This window comes from Drosophila eugracilis, unplaced genomic scaffold (assembly GCF_018153835.1).
Source record: "Drosophila eugracilis isolate 14026-0451.02 unplaced genomic scaffold, ASM1815383v1 contig_75, whole genome shotgun sequence".
NCBI classification, from domain to species: domain Eukaryota; kingdom Metazoa; phylum Arthropoda; class Insecta; order Diptera; family Drosophilidae; genus Drosophila; species Drosophila eugracilis.
This window is the reverse complement of record NW_024573645.1, coordinates 3,437,392-3,456,278: the sequence shown is the minus strand read 5'-3', so window position 1 is coordinate 3,456,278 and position 18,887 is coordinate 3,437,392. Positions and strand designations below refer to the sequence as shown.

The 18,887-nt window shown below is 39.2% G+C and overlaps 1 protein-coding gene across 1 annotated transcript in view; it reads right to left on the bottom strand.

Moving 5' to 3' along the window:
* Positions 1-18,887, bottom strand: part of LOC108108837 (transcription factor mef2A) — a 68,378-nt gene that overhangs the window by 28,230 nt on the left and 21,261 nt on the right. The gene's annotated exons all lie outside the window — the stretch shown is intronic.

Here is an 18,887-nt window from a genome sequence, read left to right as displayed (position 1 = left end):
TCGTATATATGTTTGTAAGCCAATGGCTCTTGTGGTTGTTGTTTATTAGTTCTTCAGCTGGCCTTTTCATTGAGCCATGAAATTCCGTTTTTCTTGCGCCCTCCCTTCCCCCACCACAAACCTCTTCTCTTTTCTTTCCAACTTAATTTTTATGTTTACTCTTTTTTCCGCAAGACATTTCTGCAGATCGTGTTGGCTTTGGCGCTGGGAAGTTAGCTTTGTGGCAGAAGTGGCAAGGAGATTGATAGGAATGCAGCTGGATGTTCGGTTGATTGGAATAATGGCATGGCCGAGAGTTATGTGGGCACATTTATCTGCTTTGATTGCCTTTATAAAATATTTTACGGGAAAATGTGTAAGGTAATCTGTATGGAAGTGCTAGTAAGTTATTGGTGTTCTAAGGAAGAAGAAATGTGGCTTTGATATGTATGGGCAATGATAATGATAATAATTAATAACTAGTTAATCTAATATATGAATTCATCTTCTTGCAAGCAAGATTATCTGGAAACTTTTAATCCCCGAAAGAGTAACCAAATATTGTCTATACCTCCAAAAAATTACCCACTCACGACTCCGTTTCCCCTTTTTTGTTTCTGGGCACTTATTTTTTTTGGCAACTTTTGTGAATTGAGTTAATTTTGCTGGTAGCGGGTGGTTGATTAAAACGGAAATGTCGTGCGTTTAGCTTAATGATCTCCAACGCCTCGCCTTTAAGTCGTTCGTTTTCAAGTGCAAAACAATTTGCAACCCCTTAAGGGGTTATAATATTTCCAGCAAAACCAAATACAGATGCCTCACCCATATTCCGTGCAAAACCCTTGAATCTGTTTTATTTGTGAGATGTGAGAGAGGAAAACTACAAAACGATTTTCATGCTTTTCATGTTCAACGTGATCTGTGCTGATCTCTTCGCATCTCCATTTTCATTTCAATTTTCCAGCCTTGCCTGACTTTTTGCGCAGGTGTTGGCTTGAATTTGAAAATAGTGCAAAATCGTGCTGGAGATATTTGTACGTGATGCCATGTTGTAGGTGTCGGATCAGGATTTCGTCTGGGTTTTCAGTTTCATCTCATGGCAGAGACTCTAATTTGTTTGAAGAAACTAAGCCAGAAGAATTCGAAGCAATAGGGTTTTATCATAAGCTGAAAATGCGTGATTGGGCCTATTCAAATTGCCCAATTTCTGGCTGACACACACACTCACACACTGTGAAACAATTGCAAACTCATTGACGTCATTAAAAAACGTTTAAAATAAAGTTTTGCGCCTTTATTAAGACTGACAGTCGAACAAAGGCTCTTGTCAGATTTTTTGTGGCCGTTGTCTATTATTATGATTAAAATATCCCAAAGAGTGGTTTATTTTTGTTCGACTTGATGCCGCTATTTTTCATTATATATCCCCCTCCCCCCGCCCTCCTCTTCTTGACCATACTTCAAGCCAAAGATCTCTGTTTATTTAAGTAGCCACCTCAGACCGAAAAAATTATTGTTGATCTTTTTTAGGCCGTTTCATTGTTGTCTTTACCAAGCGGGGCGTTTCACAAAATCAAACTGCTCCACATACACGGCATTTAACGCATATATATCTATATATCTATATATATATATATGTCTCTGTCTCAGTGTCTATTCATTTTTGTTTATTTTTATAAGGTCTCGGGCCGGGACACACCTTAAACGAGCCACCGAATGCCACCGATAGATAGCCACTGTAAGCCATTGGGCAATGTGCCAGGTTCCCAGAAACTACTACCAAAACTTCCATATTACCAACCATCGTAGCAACCAAATTAACAAAACTTCAAAAAGCTATAGGCGGCATTTAAAACATTTTTCGATTTGTTTTAAATAAAAGCAATGACATGCCGCAAAAGTATTAACAACAATCAATGCAGCACATAATCACAAAGGCGCAGCAGCAGCAGCCTCTGATCGATATTGGTTTTTCGGCTAAGGTGTTAGGCTGTTGTTGGTATTGGCTTGGTTCGTTGGTTCGTTGGTTGGCATTAAAATCGGTAAATAATTCACGCCATTAAACGTGCGACGATCTGTACGATCTGTACGATCCCGTTGTGATCTGATATGTATATATATGATCGATCCATTAGCCTGAAAAACTGAAGTTCAATCTTGTTTGCATCTTGGGTCTAAATTGCCATTCATAATTCGAACATTCCGATTGACTTATTTATGATGCAATTTCGTTTTGATAATTTGCTGCCTTAAATGTGTCCACACTCGATCTGGCTACGTCATTCCATTAATCGGAATGTAAATTATATATATCACCATATTTATGCATGGACAATAAACTAAAGGTTATTTACATATGTTTATTTTGATTGGCAGTCCATAAAGATAGCCAACAAACTAATTTCCCTGCACAGCAGGTGTCTGTCTCTTTTCGAATTTTTATCAAGCCAACATCTTAGAGTTTTAGATTATATAGATTTGATATTGGAAAGAAGTTTTTCAGGCTAATTTCTGTGCCCTTCAATGGTTATACCCACGTGAGTCTGGCAAAGTGCAAAGGGATTAATCAAAGTGACATTTATGGGCAAGTTTTCTCCCTTCTGTTTCGATTTCCCAAATAACTTAGATAAAGTCGTTAGGGCTCGTTAATTGAATTAGCTATCTAAGCATGCATATTCATGTTTAATCACCGGACTAGTTTTTTTTTTGGTTAGCCATTAGCTATGGCTATGCCACAAGCCTTAAAAGCGGAAAAATATAATTTCTTGTTTTAGTTTTAAATGCTTTATTTTCTGTTTTCTCTATCTGATTTGGCCATAAAAATCTAAACTTAAGCAGGAACAACAACGAGAATGCCCGAATTTAAAATCAATTAAGACAAATTTATGCTGACATGAGACAAATCTCAAAGCATCGCAGTAGAAGAGCATTTTTTGCGTAGGCGATCATCATCATTAAATGAAACCGTCTTTAGAGTCTTCGGAGTGGGTAAATGGGTCTTTGATGCTGTAACCCAACCGTTTTTGGTAGCCCAATTCCAATTTCGATTCCAAAACAAATCATTAGTTAGGTGATGTAGTTTCTTCGGGCTGCCTGATCTCTGATCTCTGATTTATGCGACATTAGCACGCGATATAGAACAGCTCCCAAAGGGTGGTGGTGGTTGGTTATATATATTATTGGTTAGTGATGAGGCCACCTACGGTGCGATGAATAACAATTAGTCGTATAAATCAATGACAGAGGGGGTGAAGAGTGTGTGTGTGTGTACGCGATACCTGGGAAGGCAAACAGGCGCATAAATAACACAGATACGATATGTAGCTGTAGTAGTTGAGATACCTTGGCCAGATTCCTCTTGGCCAGAGTTGACTCTCTATTCCACTTGCCAGACTGTCTCGGAGGGGCTCTAATTGCTCCGCGTCAATGTTTATCCAACTGTGGGTGTTCCACACGCACTGCCTCGTTGACCGCTATACGATTTGATACTTCGCTGACCGGCAATGTTTGCTTATTCTAATGAACCCACACACACCGTACCGCCTGAAGTAGTATGCAGAGGAAAAAACCCGAATTTCAATTTTTGCATATTGAAAACTAAATTAGTTTGGTGTAAAAATCATATTTAAGAGGGAATTTAGGGGATTTTTTGGGTCAACTTCCGAAAAGTTCTGAGTGCGTCAATTAAATTATAAAATTTGGCAAAAAGTTAATGACTTTTAAGGAAGCTTAACAGAGAAGTCCAACAAACAAGATCAATATTTATTCAGAAATTATTCAGAAACCGAACTAGTTTTATAGGCAAATCAGAGTGTTTTATAAGCAATTTTTTATAATTATTAATGTTAAGTTATTCCATTTTATATATGTGTTTTAATTTATTTAAATTAATATATTTTTTTGAGATTTCGTTTTATTAAGTTTGAGTTTGATTAAGCTGTAAATAAGCGGCCTTTGGTAAAGTTTGAAATATAAATAAATGTTTATTATAAAAACTTAATGCAAATAAAGGAATATTGATTAGTTTAAATACTGTTATATAAAAGAAAAACTATTACCAATTTAAATACAATTTTTTGCTCTCTGCAAACTTAAATGAGACTATGTAAGCTGGCGAGTTGGTCTATTAGCGATGAAATTGCGGATTCCCGAATGATGTCATGTTGAGATCATGTAACTCAATTTCAATTTACATGATCGATGCTCGCATGCCAACGGGTAGCTGTGAGAAAAATTGATTGAATTAAAAGATACACTCAAGGGGTGGTGGAGTGGGGTTAGAGGTGCTCGGATGCAGTGAAGCAGATTGGTGGGCAGGTGCCGCGGGGCCAAATGTGTAACTGTGCAGGCGTTCGATTTTAATCGCTTCATTTAAAATGCCGCTCGATACGCATCAGTTGGCTCCTTGGCAGCAGCAGCAGCAGCAGCAGCTTACTGCAGTAGCTACTGCAGCAGCCAGAGCAACAGCAACAACAGCAGCCGCATTGCGTGCCACTTGCTGCGATCTCGTTTTGACCAAAAACCGACGAACGCTTGTGGCCAAAATCGAAACACAAATGGCCGCCGTTTGGCAGCAACTGCCACTGCTAGCCAGATTGGCTGACCATTTTCATGCTGGGGGAAAATCAAACGAAATTTTTAATTAAATTGTTTGCCGCACTTGGCCATTCCGCCAAAGGCATACATACAAAAAATCTTTTCAATTTTAATTAAATGGCAACATTTGGTTATCGCCGAAATGGACGTGCGGGTATATAGATATCTGTATAAATGTGAATCTCATTCGATAAACCGCTCCCGATCGGCTCCTTCCAGAGCTTAACACGTGTCCCGTAAATCAAACCGCCTAATGATGCATTTAGCGCATGAAATATGCCAATGCAGCCACGCCGGGTCACTAAATGCAGCTAATTTACGGGCACATAGATACGAGAGAGGCACACACCCGCAGCTTATATGGCCTATCAAAGTCAAGGTGGATATTAAATGCACCGGAATATATGCCTGACAACATCTACTATCTGCCTCCCTCTTCCCGCGATTGCATTTACATGTGCATTTTAGTAATTCTCACAGTCTGCCACACTCACACTTACGTGCAAATCAGAAATCAACACCCATACATTCACACATATCATACTAATGATGCGAAATGACTTTAACGGCTCTTTTTTGCTCTTCTGCAGGTGCGATCAGGTGTAATGGGGGTATATCCAACTAGTTGTGAGTTGAGGTGGAAATGAGCTTCGAGATGGGAACTAAAGGGTAAGGGTAAGGAGGTACTAAATGGGTGATTTTTTCTGGCTCATTATACTAATATTAAACTGCTTGCAAACTAATGAGAGCCTTAAAGAGCAGATTAAAACTCTTAACAAAGTTTAAAGTGTCTTTATCATATCTTTAGAGTTTCTTAAGTAACTTTACTTAACTTAATGTACTCCTTGAGAAAGTTATTTATGTGAAAAAATGTATTCCTTTTAGTTAGTAAGTCTTAATATTCAAACTTAGATAGCAGAGGCTTATAAACCTTATCGTTCTAATAGTGTTTTAAGTCAAGTTTTAGTTAGTTAGGTCATAATTTTAGTTAATCATATCACTAAACTTCGTAATCTATATTTTTAGAATATTTTTTAACCTTTTCAGATTATTTTATTATAAAGATAACAGAGTTAAGTAAGCAAGTAACTAACGTTAACGTAACGTAACTACGTTAAGTAAGTAGTAACTAACTTTATTTAAAATAAAACCCAGTTCAGATCATATTTTTTTCCCCAGTTTTACAGGGTAAAACCTACGCTAACCCTATTTCTTTCCTAACCAAGTTAACACCAACTTTTGCTAACAACTTAGCCAGCAATGACAGGCTTTGGCCTGAGCAGTGAACTGGTGTTGGTATCAATGGATTGCTTAGCTCTTGCCAACATAGTTAAAGGGGCTACGAGTGAATGAGAGGGAGGGGGCAAGAGCGGGGGATGATCAATGGCCAACTGGTTCTTTTGCTCTCTCCCGCAATTGCAGACGGCAAATGCAGACATCGACGCTTTTTTCTATGAAATAAAGGTCAAAATGAGCCAACAAGACAAGGCAAAAACAGCAACAAGTGTTTTTTTCTCCCCATTTTGTTTTTGCCGTAAAAATAAAGATTTATTGTTTAAAGATTCTCAAGTGTTTTTATTCCTTTTTTTATGGTTAGTGCTGCTGCGGCTGTAGCTGCTGTTGCTTTGGCCTGACATTTGTTAAACTTATTTGGTATTTTTGACTGTTCATGGCAAAAACGATTTAGTTGCCTTAGTTATGTGTGTTTCAGTTTTAATTAAACCATATCTAGGGAATAATACTCAATGGCTGAAGGTGAAATTAGAGTAGAGTTGGTAATGCCAGAAGAATGCGCGAAATAAAAAACAACAAACACACCCAATAGAAAGCTGACCCAAGACCATTTCCGTCGTTGGACAGCACATTCCATTCGATTTCATTCACAGAAGTACCAGGGAATCTTAATTCGAATCGTTTAGCAACGGAAGCATCGAGTTGCCAGCCAAATCTTTTCTGCTCCACTTAAATATTTTATATATAGTTTTTGCAACAACAGAGCAAGGGGCAAGACAGAAAACCAAAGTTAAGCAAAAAAAAAATTAATCAAAACAAACAATGAAGAAATGGTCAAAAGCAAATAAAAAGTGCCGGTCCAAGAAATTGGGTCCAAGATCTTTGCCTCGGGGGGCTAAAAACCCGGCGATTTGAATGATTCAAAAGAGGAGCAGCAGAGCAGCATATTGCTCATTTCGCCATGTAATCTGTTTTGGGGTGGCCCAGAAAGTAGAACAAACCATTGAACCCGCATAAGGCTCGAAATCCAAAAAGAAACCAAAAACCGAACCAAATATTCATAGAGCAGCGGCTATGAAAAGGCCAATTAATATGAAACTCGTTTCAATGGAATGCCGGGGTCTTATTATTACACTTATTTTGCCGTTTGTTGTTTTTGTTTTTTCGATTTTCTTCCTCGGCTCATTGTTGGATTTGCACTTGAACGAACATTACTCATACGCCCGGTTAGCCCGGGTTAAACATTTCAACTGCCCTCGCTGGTGGTTTATATTCGTACATAGGTGTCTTATGGTCAGGTAGAAGCCATCATGCCACACGTTACGCATTCGCCAGGTAGGCCAGGCCGGCTTACATTTCGTCGTGGCTCGTGATTGATATGCGCTCGCACAATTTGATCGATCTCTTTTCTTCATCATCAATTACAGTTTGCTCAGCTTTTGGCCCGCGCCGATCTACCCATTGTCCGCCGGCTCTCAAGCGTTGTTGGTTTTATAATCACTTCTTTTTTTTTTGTTTTTTGTGCTTGGTAATAATAGCTGGTGTTGTCTTAGCCGTTTTTCTTTTTGGCCCGGCATTTTGTGGGTTAACTGCATATTAGACGCTGCTTGCCGGGCCACACACAGTCATGTGATTAACCAGCGCTGCTCCTGGTAGTGAGTCATTAGCAGTTTTTTTTTTCTCCTTCAGTTTTGCCCAGGAAAATCTGCAAATTACCGTTGGTCGATGAAAAGTGCTTGGTGTTTGAAAATGTTTTTTTTTGTTTTTTTGGCATGGGTGGCCCCGAATAGTTGATCCCTCGAACTATCAGCCCGCCTCTCGAAATGTTCGCTTCGATTTTATCAAAGCTGTCTAAAGGAAAATTTGCATAAATGATAACTTTATCGAACTGAAAGCCAATGAGTTGGATAGTTTGGAGCAGGAGGCGTGGCTAGTGAGCCGCTGAGTGACTGGCCTACGTGCGTGTGTCACCTGCGTGACTCTCTCGCCATCCCGCTCTGTCTTTTGGCTATATGTAAAAATTAACATGTCACTCCACTCCACCACAGGTGGAGACTAGGAGACTTGGCTGCAAATGCCTCGATTGGCATGCCATCCAAGTGGGTTTCCAGCTGGCAGAGGCGTGGCAAAGATGTGATGCAATTTGGGTGATCGAAAAGAGTATTTAAGGCATGTTTTTGGAAGTATTTTAGTGGGTTTTAATAAGGCATTTAATATCTAATATTTAAGAGAACTTAACACCGATTAGCTTCCATTAGCTTCTGAGAAACATAATTGAATTAATTTCCACCCAACCCATCCCAGGTAGTGGCTTATCAGCTTATTGGAAGCCATGGTTATTATATAATACACTTATTCTTAGTACAAGTTACCCAGCTTAGCAATCGTTGGTCCGATCTACAAGTGAACCCAGCCTTTTCCTGTCGTTTGTCATCGCCCCCCTCCTCGCTCGATATTGTTTCGAATCAAGGCAATGTTCGTGGCCTAAACAAGCGCTTAAACAACGACGGCAATGGCTAACAGCGAACCACGGATTGTGGACTACATGAAGTGCCAAATTTATATAACCATTAGATACGGCACTGGCTAAGCTCTATACTAGAGACTCTATATACCCTAACCCCCATTTGCATGCGCCGCCTTCGTCGTCGACGACTGACATCGCAACATTTTGTTGCAGTGGCTACCAATTCCGCAGTCTGCCTGCCTGCCTGCCTGCCTGCCGTCCGTCCGTCCACTTAGTCGCAGCTCGTTTTGGCCACGTCTTTGGCTCGGGCTCAATTTTGTGGCAGCCACTAGGAACAGTGGCAGCAGTCACTACCACTAAAGCCGCAACTGGTAGTGCTGCAGGTTGTTCTTGTTGCCCCGTTGTCGGTTGTCGGCTGTTGGCCGATGGTTGTTGGTTGTCATGTACGAAAATTGTAGCGCGCATTGCTGCAGGAAATAGTTCAAACATATCAATTTTATTTTTATTTATGCTAATAAACCGTTAGGCCGCCCCAGTGAATTATTGCCCATATACATAAACTTTACTAAAAAAATATATAAAAAAAAACGAAAAGAAAAGGAGAACCCAGCAACGACCCGGCGGCGGCACATGTCGAATCACCTCCTCCTCGATTTCTGGGTGAAATCTGTGCATGCACTTTGATTAATCAAATCAAATTAACGCCGCATTCCCACACAAATCAATGCAATTTGCGGTGCAGCCTGCCAAAGACATCGACGAATCGATGGAGTATAGTATTTTTGTTTTTGTTTTTGTTTTAGCCTTTTTTTTGGTGCTGGCGAAAGTGTTGAGAGCTCTACACCCACCCAAAATGGCAGCCGTGCCCATTTCAACGCCTTGTGGGCGTGTGGGCGTGTGGGCGGGTGGTGCCGGAGCTAGCTAGTGGTTTTTCTTGGTGATGGGCGAGGCCTCTATGCAAAACAAGTGCGATCTGAAATAAATATTGCAACGATTCCAGGTTGCCAGATAAACTGAACACACTTGCTGGGGGTAAAGTTGGAATTTTTTAAGGTAATTGAAAAATATATATAACTATCTTATTTTATTAAGCAAAATTATATTGATTTTGGGGCTAAGATGGTTTCTTTTTATGGTGTTTAAGTAAGGAGAAAATCTAAGAAAAGTCGTTAAAGAAAACATCATAGGTTTATGTGAGTATTAAAGCCATAAAGTATTCTTCCAGATCACCATCCTCCGAAAGGCAAACTTCTGGTCCATATCCTTTGAAAAGGAAACTCTTTTTCTTCCTATAATTTGATTGCCCAAAAAGGGTACTGCCTTGGGCTTATGCTTATCTTTCTTTATTAAAAACTGTAAAATAGTAAATGATTTAAAGCAACATCCTTCTCCACTCAGTAGCAGAGCTTCCCCTCAGCTAGAGGGTATTACAAAAACAGTTCGCGTTGGACTTTAGCTGGCATTTTGGGTTTTTCCAGCTGCAGACTCTTAAGGCGATTTGACAAACGATAGACAGGATTGCTATGGCCTACAGTAAAAAACAAAAAAAAAAAAAAAAAAAGACACCAAAGTGCTATGGCCATGTTGTCTGTGCCATTTTTGGGCAACCCCCGACGTCATTATTTGCCGGCCAAGCGAGTACACATAATTAAAATTGACTCAAGTGTCGCTGCTGTCGTCACACCCAGTTGGAAATGTTCTGGCCCAGATGGATGGTGGTCTAAGGGGGAAGGCCTGGCTGTTTGGTTGCATAAATTTCAATTGGCAATTGACAGCGGTTTGTTGTTGCCACAAATCTTTGTCAGCTGCATAGTAAAATGAATGTTTATTGTTTGGTAAGTGCCGCAAACCCGCTGGTAGTTAAAAAAACGAAAAAAAACATAGAAAATAGTCACATTTAATGCATGGGCTGCAATTTATAGGAGCCATTTTCGGCCATTTGATTGAAAGACCCGCAATGGGCGTTCACCCAAAGTGCTCTGTGAGTGTTTTTTTTTTCGGTTGAGATTTCACGTATTTTCGCCTATTAATTTACAACTTTTGAAGCCATCGCCTTAGCAGTAGCGGCCAACAACAGCAACAAAAACTGGGCAAACAATTTGCCATGGCCAAAAATGGCAAGCAGCTGAAAAATTTCGCATTTCGCATTTGTGTGTATCTTTTTGCATAATTTCCTTCTCTTGTTTGGAATGGCGCATGCCATGGACTTCAAAAACCCAAAAAAAAAACAAAAGAAAACATAAACTTATACTCCTCTGGCAAAAAGTGAAACTTTCATAATTACTTGAGAATTTCTGGCAAGCCGTATCTTGCATAGCCACTAACTCTCTTTTTAGCTTATTTGCTGCTTTCTGGCCAATTAGCAGAGCCCCCGGGCCGGTGGCTAACGGTAGCCTCCAGCTTTTTAGCTACAACTCCAACTTTAACTCTAACTTCAACTTCGTATTCGAATCTTAGCTCCTGGTCAGCTGCCGGTGGTCTGGTCCCCGCTTTTCTGTGTTTGCCGTACGCATTAACGCCGTTTAGGCCCAAAAGACAAACGGCAAACAGCGAACACCAAACAACAACAACAACAAGTAGGCAAACAAAACAAAGCGACAAACTGGCAAAGAAGCCATGGGGACAGCTGTCCACAGCTGGTGACCAGCTATTAGCCAGGGGCTATCTCGTGGATCGCCTCTTGTTGACTTTGGTCAAAGATCTATTGCCTCCACACAAATACAGAAACACACAAAGAAATATGTCGTCAAATGTGTGTTGTTCTTTGACTTTTTTTTATGTGAATTTGTTTGTTAAATTCTTGTGTTTAAAAGTTTAACTTTTCTAGAAAATTTGACAAATTTCATGATTTTTTTCCATTTTTATTAAACTTTAAAATATGATTTATAGTATTGTTAGTCTTTTAACCATAAATTGATCATTTTTATCTAAGAAGTTTTGTTAAATATGAAAAGAAAACATGAAAAATACTGTATATATTTTTTTTAATATTTCTCCGCCAATGAATATTGGTTAAAATTTCAATTTTGTATACCCTAAAAATAAATATAATTAGAAAATTTCTTCTTGTTTTGGTTCTGATAAAGATCTATAAGTTATTCTACTATGAAAAAAATATAGAAAAAAATAAAATTGAAATCTATTCTTTGTTTAAAATAATCTTTAAAATTTTTAAATATATTTAGTATTTAATTTTTAAAAATTTGAAAGTTTGACATCTGAAAATGGGTCAAAGTTGTCTTACAAATTTGTATCTCTATCATTATCATTTCTTAGCTAAACCTTTAAGCTGTTGTTTTTTTCCTTAGCTCTCCCACAGGGTATCTGTTCTTCGAGTTGACCCGCTTCAATGCTATTTGCCCAATGCCAATGTGGCATTTAAAACTAATACGAGCGAGACAACAGCGGCTGTGTGCTGCTGCCTGCCACCAAATTGGTATTGAAAACAGTCAACAGACTGCTTGGCGGCAGTCGCTGTTTGCTGTTAGCTTGTTGGCTTATAGCAACTTGGCTTAGACTTCATAGCCAGGTAGGCAGGCAGGCAGGCTCAAAGTCAAAGTTAGATGTTTGAGCTGGGCAAACAATTGACTTTGAATGAGAGACAGAGAGATAGGGGGAGAGACTCGGAAGCAACATGAGAAACATTCTTGAATGTGTCAGGGGCGCAACCGGACAGCAAATGGGCTGCCACGGCGAGTGGCAAGGCATTTATTTACTAGGCAGGCTGCATATTCAGCCCACTACTACTACTCCTCCGAATCTTCATCCTCCTGCAAAATGCAATTGCCGACACTCCAACTCATCGCTCAGCCCACATGTGGTCCACTCTTGCGTTTTTGGCTTTTTCCAAACTGTTTATCTGCTTGAGCTGTGTTACCATTTTGCTAAGGAAAACTCCCCTTTCCATTTTGTATACCAACTACAGCGCACCTGTAACGCTGGCTTATTTATGCGAATTTTCCTAGACCATATTTTCGTTTTGCAAATTAATTTTTGCGCCTTTGCCTTCATTAGTTTGGCGCGCTGGTGAAAATCGCGATGGGAAAATCTGCCGTATCAGCAATCCTCACATCATGATCTCCTTGTCAGATGACGACTCGTTTTCGCTTTTCAGTTTTATTTATTTTTATTTTTTTTTGGTTTTTTATTTTCAAACTCTGTAGAGTTTGCCAAATGTGACGTCTAATGAAGCATGAGCTCTGAGCCAGTTGTCGTCGAGTTAGTGGCCAAGCAAGGCAACCGGTTGTTGGGATTTGAAAATCTGGTAGTCATAAGGCGATGCAGCCTTGATAGCCGGCCAGCGGATACAAATGTGAGATAACTGGCCGGCAGATCCGATGACAGCGAGAGAAAACACAGGTAGCCAACTGGGAGGCGAACGCAATGGCAACGATGACAGCCAAATGCCTGAGAATCGCTATGAAGATCCATGGGATACATTTGGAATCAGTAGAAAAGAAAATATTTCATTTCGATAAACTGAGAGAAAGATTGTCAAGCTAGATTATGGTTTAAGATTAAAAATAAATTTATAACTTAATCAGAAGCAAACAAGTTCTTAAAAGTGCAATCTTATTGATAGTAATCAAAGATAAAAATGTAATTAATATATAAAAAAGCAATTTTATTTTCTCTCTGTAAGAGAAACCAGAAAATTATATAGCTTTTCCCCCGTTCTGAGATGCAGATTCAATTTGGGTTTTTCTCACTCTTTCAGCTCGCCAGTCATCTGCCTTTGCCAGTGAGCATATAATTCGCATTCGCAATCGCTAACAAGCAATTATACGTACTTAATAGCTGAATCCTAACGATTTCCTCCATTACCAGGAATCGTAGTATAGGAAGGGAGGGGTAAGGCTGCCTTAATTTACAGCATGCAAAATGAAATGGAAGTAGAACCACTTGGAAAAACGACCAAGGAAAAGAACACCACCATCAAACACAAAACCACCGAAGCCTGGTCGCCTGCTGTGCACAGGCAATTTATTGTGTGTTTGTTTTAAGCTCACATATGAGTACCGGAGTACCGGAGTATCTGAGTATCGGAGTATCTCACAGATACACAACGGTGCCTAACTGCAAATGTGAGAAAAACACAATTAGCTTTTGGCGGCAGTGCAGCGGGGACCACCTGCTGATTGGCTTGGTTTGCCACGAAAAACCGAAATATGAAAAGCCCCCGACTTTCCACGCAGAAAGGAAAACTAGGGGGGAATAAAAAGAGACAGAAACACGGGAAAACTAATTGCACATAGAAGTTGACCGCTGTATGGTTTATTTAAATTCTTCACAACAAAAGCGGACCGGCAAGTTTAAGGTCAGCTTATCTCGTGTGATATGCAAGTGCCCCCCAACCATGTTACCAACTCACCAAGCCAGAGAGGTTCCATAAAGCAGCATGCAGATATATAAAAAGATATCTATATATAAAGATACATAGCAGGCTAAGCAACAATAGCCATAAAGCATACTACCACCATACCACAAACAGCAAATTGAAACTAATCGAGTTTCGGCCAAAAGGCAGCTGCCATAAACATAAAAAAAAAAGAAAAAATAAATAAGTCAGAATCTAAACAACGTTTGCAGAGCTTGCGATTGTAATAAAAATCACTTTGAATATGGCATATAGGTGTGGTCCTAATTACCGATATTAAAGCGGTTCTATTTCATCTGGTCTGTTGGCCCAGAGTCTTGGTTCCAACCTGACTAGCCAGCTCTATGCGCTATTCGATTCGATTTGATTTGATTCGTTTTGATTTGCCACGCGCGGTCGTAGAAATCAATATCGATGATGGAGAGCCGTGGGCTTAGTTGGCAATTGAAGATGCCTAAATTTGTGCTAATGGCATCAAATATCTGTAATTTCACTGCGATTTGAGAGAGGAGCGGCAGCATGGCCAGAGGTCTTACTGGGTTTCACTCGTGGTAGTGGTAACCAGATAACCAAGCCCTTGTTTTAATTAAAATCGGTGCACACATTAAACCCAATACTTTTAAGCGGGACTTAAAATAGAAGCTGTCCCAAAGCAGGAAGTGGTGGCCATCAACGAATGAGTTTGCGCTTGCCTACTTTCGTTATAATAAATAACTCTCTGGTTGTATCAATTTCACTAGGCCAAAAGGCAAAGCCAAAGCCAAAAGACCACAAAACTACTTGGCTTGGGCCATCAGTGTCAGGCTGTCAGTCAGTCAGCAGCAAAAGAGCTAAACTTAAAGCAAAAAGCAGTCAGTCAATCTGACTGTCAAAAAGCACGCCCATTCACGAGGCCAGCTTTAGCATTTAAAGGCTCAATTATGGCACACTTAATGAACTCATCACTCGGACAGCGCATCAAACAATAACTGCAGACTGTCAAAACAGTCCAAATCAAATTGGAGCACCACTATGCGTGGGCTGAACCTGATCTCGTCGTCATCACTGGCATTTTAAAGAAAGCAATTAACAATTACAATGACCACTAGCCATAGATCTCTAAAGAGCTGCTCTCTACAAGCCATTAGCTAAGACGACACTAATCCACTAATCGAAACCGCTTTCGAATGGCCATTTTGGGGTCTTTACTCTAGATTATTTCTGGGAAAAATTATTGATTGACCACAAGGTACTCACTCGTATTTAAACTTGCTTTGTTACTATTGACCTGGTTTCGGTAAATTGTATTCGATTATTGGTTAGCCAAAATAGATCTTTAGATGAGTTTTGGTTTTACTAGGAAGTTGTGTTAAAAAAGTGATAAATATAATTAAGGGGAAACTTACTAGTTAGTTTGCTTAGTAATCTGGTTAAAGTGAGAGTTTATCATAAAAATATATTGCCCAATAAACACCTTTAATTAAGATGATTAGTTAGGTTATTACTTTAAAATGTATGGTTAAGTAATGTAATATTTATGATATTAATTATTATTCATATTTATTATTCATAATATTTAATAGATAAAAAAACAAACTAGCTTATGTTATAGTTTAAATCTAAAATAAACTTTATAGAAGGGCAACTTTTTTCCGGAATTTTCAGGGATTTATTAGGAAATCTAAAACCTAAACATGCATAAAAACTTCCTCGGCTCACCCGGTTTCCCAGTCCCAGTCTCACCTTGATCTTGAGGCCCGACTGGACCGGCACACCCATATACTATATGGTTATATATTCCTGATCGACAGCTATATCTACATATATACATAGCATTACATTAACCATACTATCTAGTGCACAGTGCACACATATGGATTTTACCGTTTTAGGCATTCAGTCTAATTGATTGTTTGCAGTTGCTGGCCGCCACCTACTGACCTTCACATTGAGCGGTGGCAGTATCCGCAACTCGATCGATACGATTCACGTCTCGTCGTCTAGCTCGTGCTTTGGCTATAGCTTTGGCTATATAACACTTCGATCTTATGGCAGCAAAAACAAAATATGTATATATATAGAGAAAAAAAGAGATCCGATACGACCACACAATGGGCGCGTTAGATCGCTAATCGATTTGCTGCTCATTCGATTTTATTACGTATTCAAATTGGTGCAATTACCACTTGGAACTCGTATGGCATAAAGTGGGTGTGGCAGCCCCAGCATCGTTTTTGCTTTTCAGCTAAATTGTCTTGTGATAATTATAAATGCTGCTTCAATGTATACACACGAATCAGGGGCTTAGTTTTTCCATCTACAATGGGCAAGAAAGTTTATCTTATGGATTGCGAGATTAGAGGAACTAGAAGTAATGATAGTCACCTTTGGCTGAGTAGGAAAAATCTTATAAAAATGTTTAAAAATACTATGTTTTTCTAGCTCTTTAGGTTATTAAATGAATATTCATTTTGGATATTATATAGTGAAAAACTTAAGTCAAAAATGAGGAAGAGATTTCATCTTTACATTCCTAAATTAGATGTTCTGAGAGTTATATCTTTTAAAATTCTTTTTAAAATCAATGTATGACAAATATCTTAACTTTTATCCCATAGTGGCATGAAACCGTTGTTATGTGCAATGGAAATTTCTCCCGAGCTTAAATTACGTGCCGGATTTGGAGTGCGACAGCAACCTGCTGCTGCACCGGCATGGGGATCGCTGTCGCTGAGGGTAACTCGAGACCTTCTTTCACAACGATTTTCATTCAGTTATTCGCAGTGGCAAAGGCAGAGAGCCTGTGGTATGCAGATATTTGCAACCATCGACCGCAGTGGGCAAACACTTGCTGCCTGGTTGGCTACCGTGTCCAAAAACAAGAAAGAGAGACCCAAACCAAGTTGGCTTGAAGACCACGTCTTGTTGCCAATCACTCAATCAAAACGTCACTTGGCGTGGCAGTTTTGCGTGGCGTTTGTTGGAAAATTGAAATAGAAACGTCAGAATTTCTGCTCTAATTATAAGGCGGTATGTTTTACGTACTAGCCAAGTTTCTTGACTCCTTGGTTTTTCTTTATTTTCTGTCCGAATGTCTGATTGTCTGTTTGTCTGTCTGTTGGCTTTTTTTCTTCAATGAATATATATAGTTTTTTTTTTTTTTGTGTGTTTCACAGTCTGCGCTTTGGCTTCCATACGTATCTGTATCTGTATCTATATGTATCCGTATCTGTGTCTCTGTTGCAAGAGAGATTATGCTTTGATGCACTCACGTTAAGCTCACTTTACAGTTACAATTATTGTTTAATATCGTGTGGCCGGCGAAGAGACCCTAGAGACTTGGCCGGCATTCGCAACACTTGCCGCATTTTGTGGCAACTCGATTCGCTGACTCGACTTGGTTTTCTCGTTGTTTGCAATTATTATTATGCATTAATTGCGGGTGGGACAATCTGGCTCAGATGTCTCTGAGACCTGCACTGCTGCACTGCACCCACTGACCACTGACCAACCAAACTACCAAGTTGCCCAATCTCACACAGCACGCAAAATGCAATCGTTTTGGTGTTTTTTTTTCTTCTATTCGATACCGAAAACGCAAATTGTTTTAGATTGCCCAAAGCGTCGAATTATTTGGCCGTATGTTGCCACGTTTTGTGTCGCTGCTGATTATATAAATCGGTTCAGTTTCCCCCCTCGCTTGGCTATTCTATAATCTCAACTCTAATGCACGACACGTCGGTGGCAGCCGCTGGTCAATTGTTTGCCGCACATTTTCTGGGCACGTGATTGTTGTCAGGTGGAAGCTGGAGTGACTGCCCCTCGTCCTGATTGCTGACTCTTGGATTGTTAGCGGGCCATTTAACATGTGAACATGCGCTTTTCGGGAAAAAATTGGCTACTTTGATTGGAAGTTAAGTTAGAAATGTTCTCTTTTTTGGGAAAGATTTTAGAATTTTTAAGATATATCTAAGGTTTGGTTATGAAACTTAAGAGTACCTTATAGAACTTTCTAGCCATTGAATACAGTTAGAGGTTTTGTTAGAAGGTTTTGAAAACTGTTAAACCTTTTAAAAATGTTAGCTTAAAAACTTTTCAACTTATTTTTATTCAAAAGGTTTACCCATTGTTTTTCTACAGGGTGGACCATGTAGCGTTTGCTTTTTGAACTACCGATAATTTTGATTTTGACATTTCGAATGTCATAGTCAATATATCAGATATTTAGTAGAAGGTTTGCGGTTTAAGAAATGGTTAAGTTTACGCTCAAAGAAAATTGGTAAATATTAATATTTTTATAGCGATTTTAAAACGAAAATCATCCGTGGGCCACCTTATATATAAAAATCAAAACGTCGCCTAAGTTAACTAACTATATTTTTACTTAAGTAACAGGTTAAGAATGTCTCCTTTTGTATTAAAACTATCAAATTTTCTGATAGCTTAAACCAGAACATGTAAAAATCAAATCCCTAAGGCCAAAGTATGTTCGCTATGCTTAATAATTTACACCATAAAAAATCTCAAAATTCAAGTCAAATTTTCTTTTATTCTGCAAGCAAAACTGATTAAACATGCATCAACCGGCAACGGGGCACAAATCAGCGTTTTGCGCCGCTGCAGTTGCTGCACTTGCAGTGGCAATATTGCTGCTGGCTGTTCGTTGCTGTTGTTGCAGGTTGCTGCTGCAGGTTGCCGCTGGTTAAAATCGAAAACAAAAAACATTTTGCGCGCTTTGCAAGCGTGTCAAAAAATTGGTCATTGTTTGTAATTATGAAAATTGCTTAATTGTTGCCTAACCCCAGTGGCAGCAACAATTGCAGTTGCTAATGCGGCAGACCAAAAAAAACAAAGTTTGGACAGACATTTTTTAGTGCATTTTTTTGTGGCTGTTGCTGTTGCTTTTGGCATCTGCCTAAGTGGCAAGGCTTAATTGTTAATCGCCGCTGTTATAATTCCAGCGCCGGGTGCTAAATTTTATTGCTAAATTATTAATTGCAATAATATTTATCTGCAATCTAATTTGTGGATCTATATGCTTTTTTAATTTTCAGTTTTTGTGGCAAACTGCTGCGCCCAGTTTATTATTATTATTATTTCAGTGATTTTTTTTCGGCATTTTTTTGTCCACCGTTTATGGCCTCTTGACTAAGCAAATTTATATAGTAAGCAGCACCTACACATGTGTGTTTATAGCCCAGTTAGTTGTTGTTTTACGGCTTTGAGTCGGACCAACAAACGAAGCGAAAAATGAAG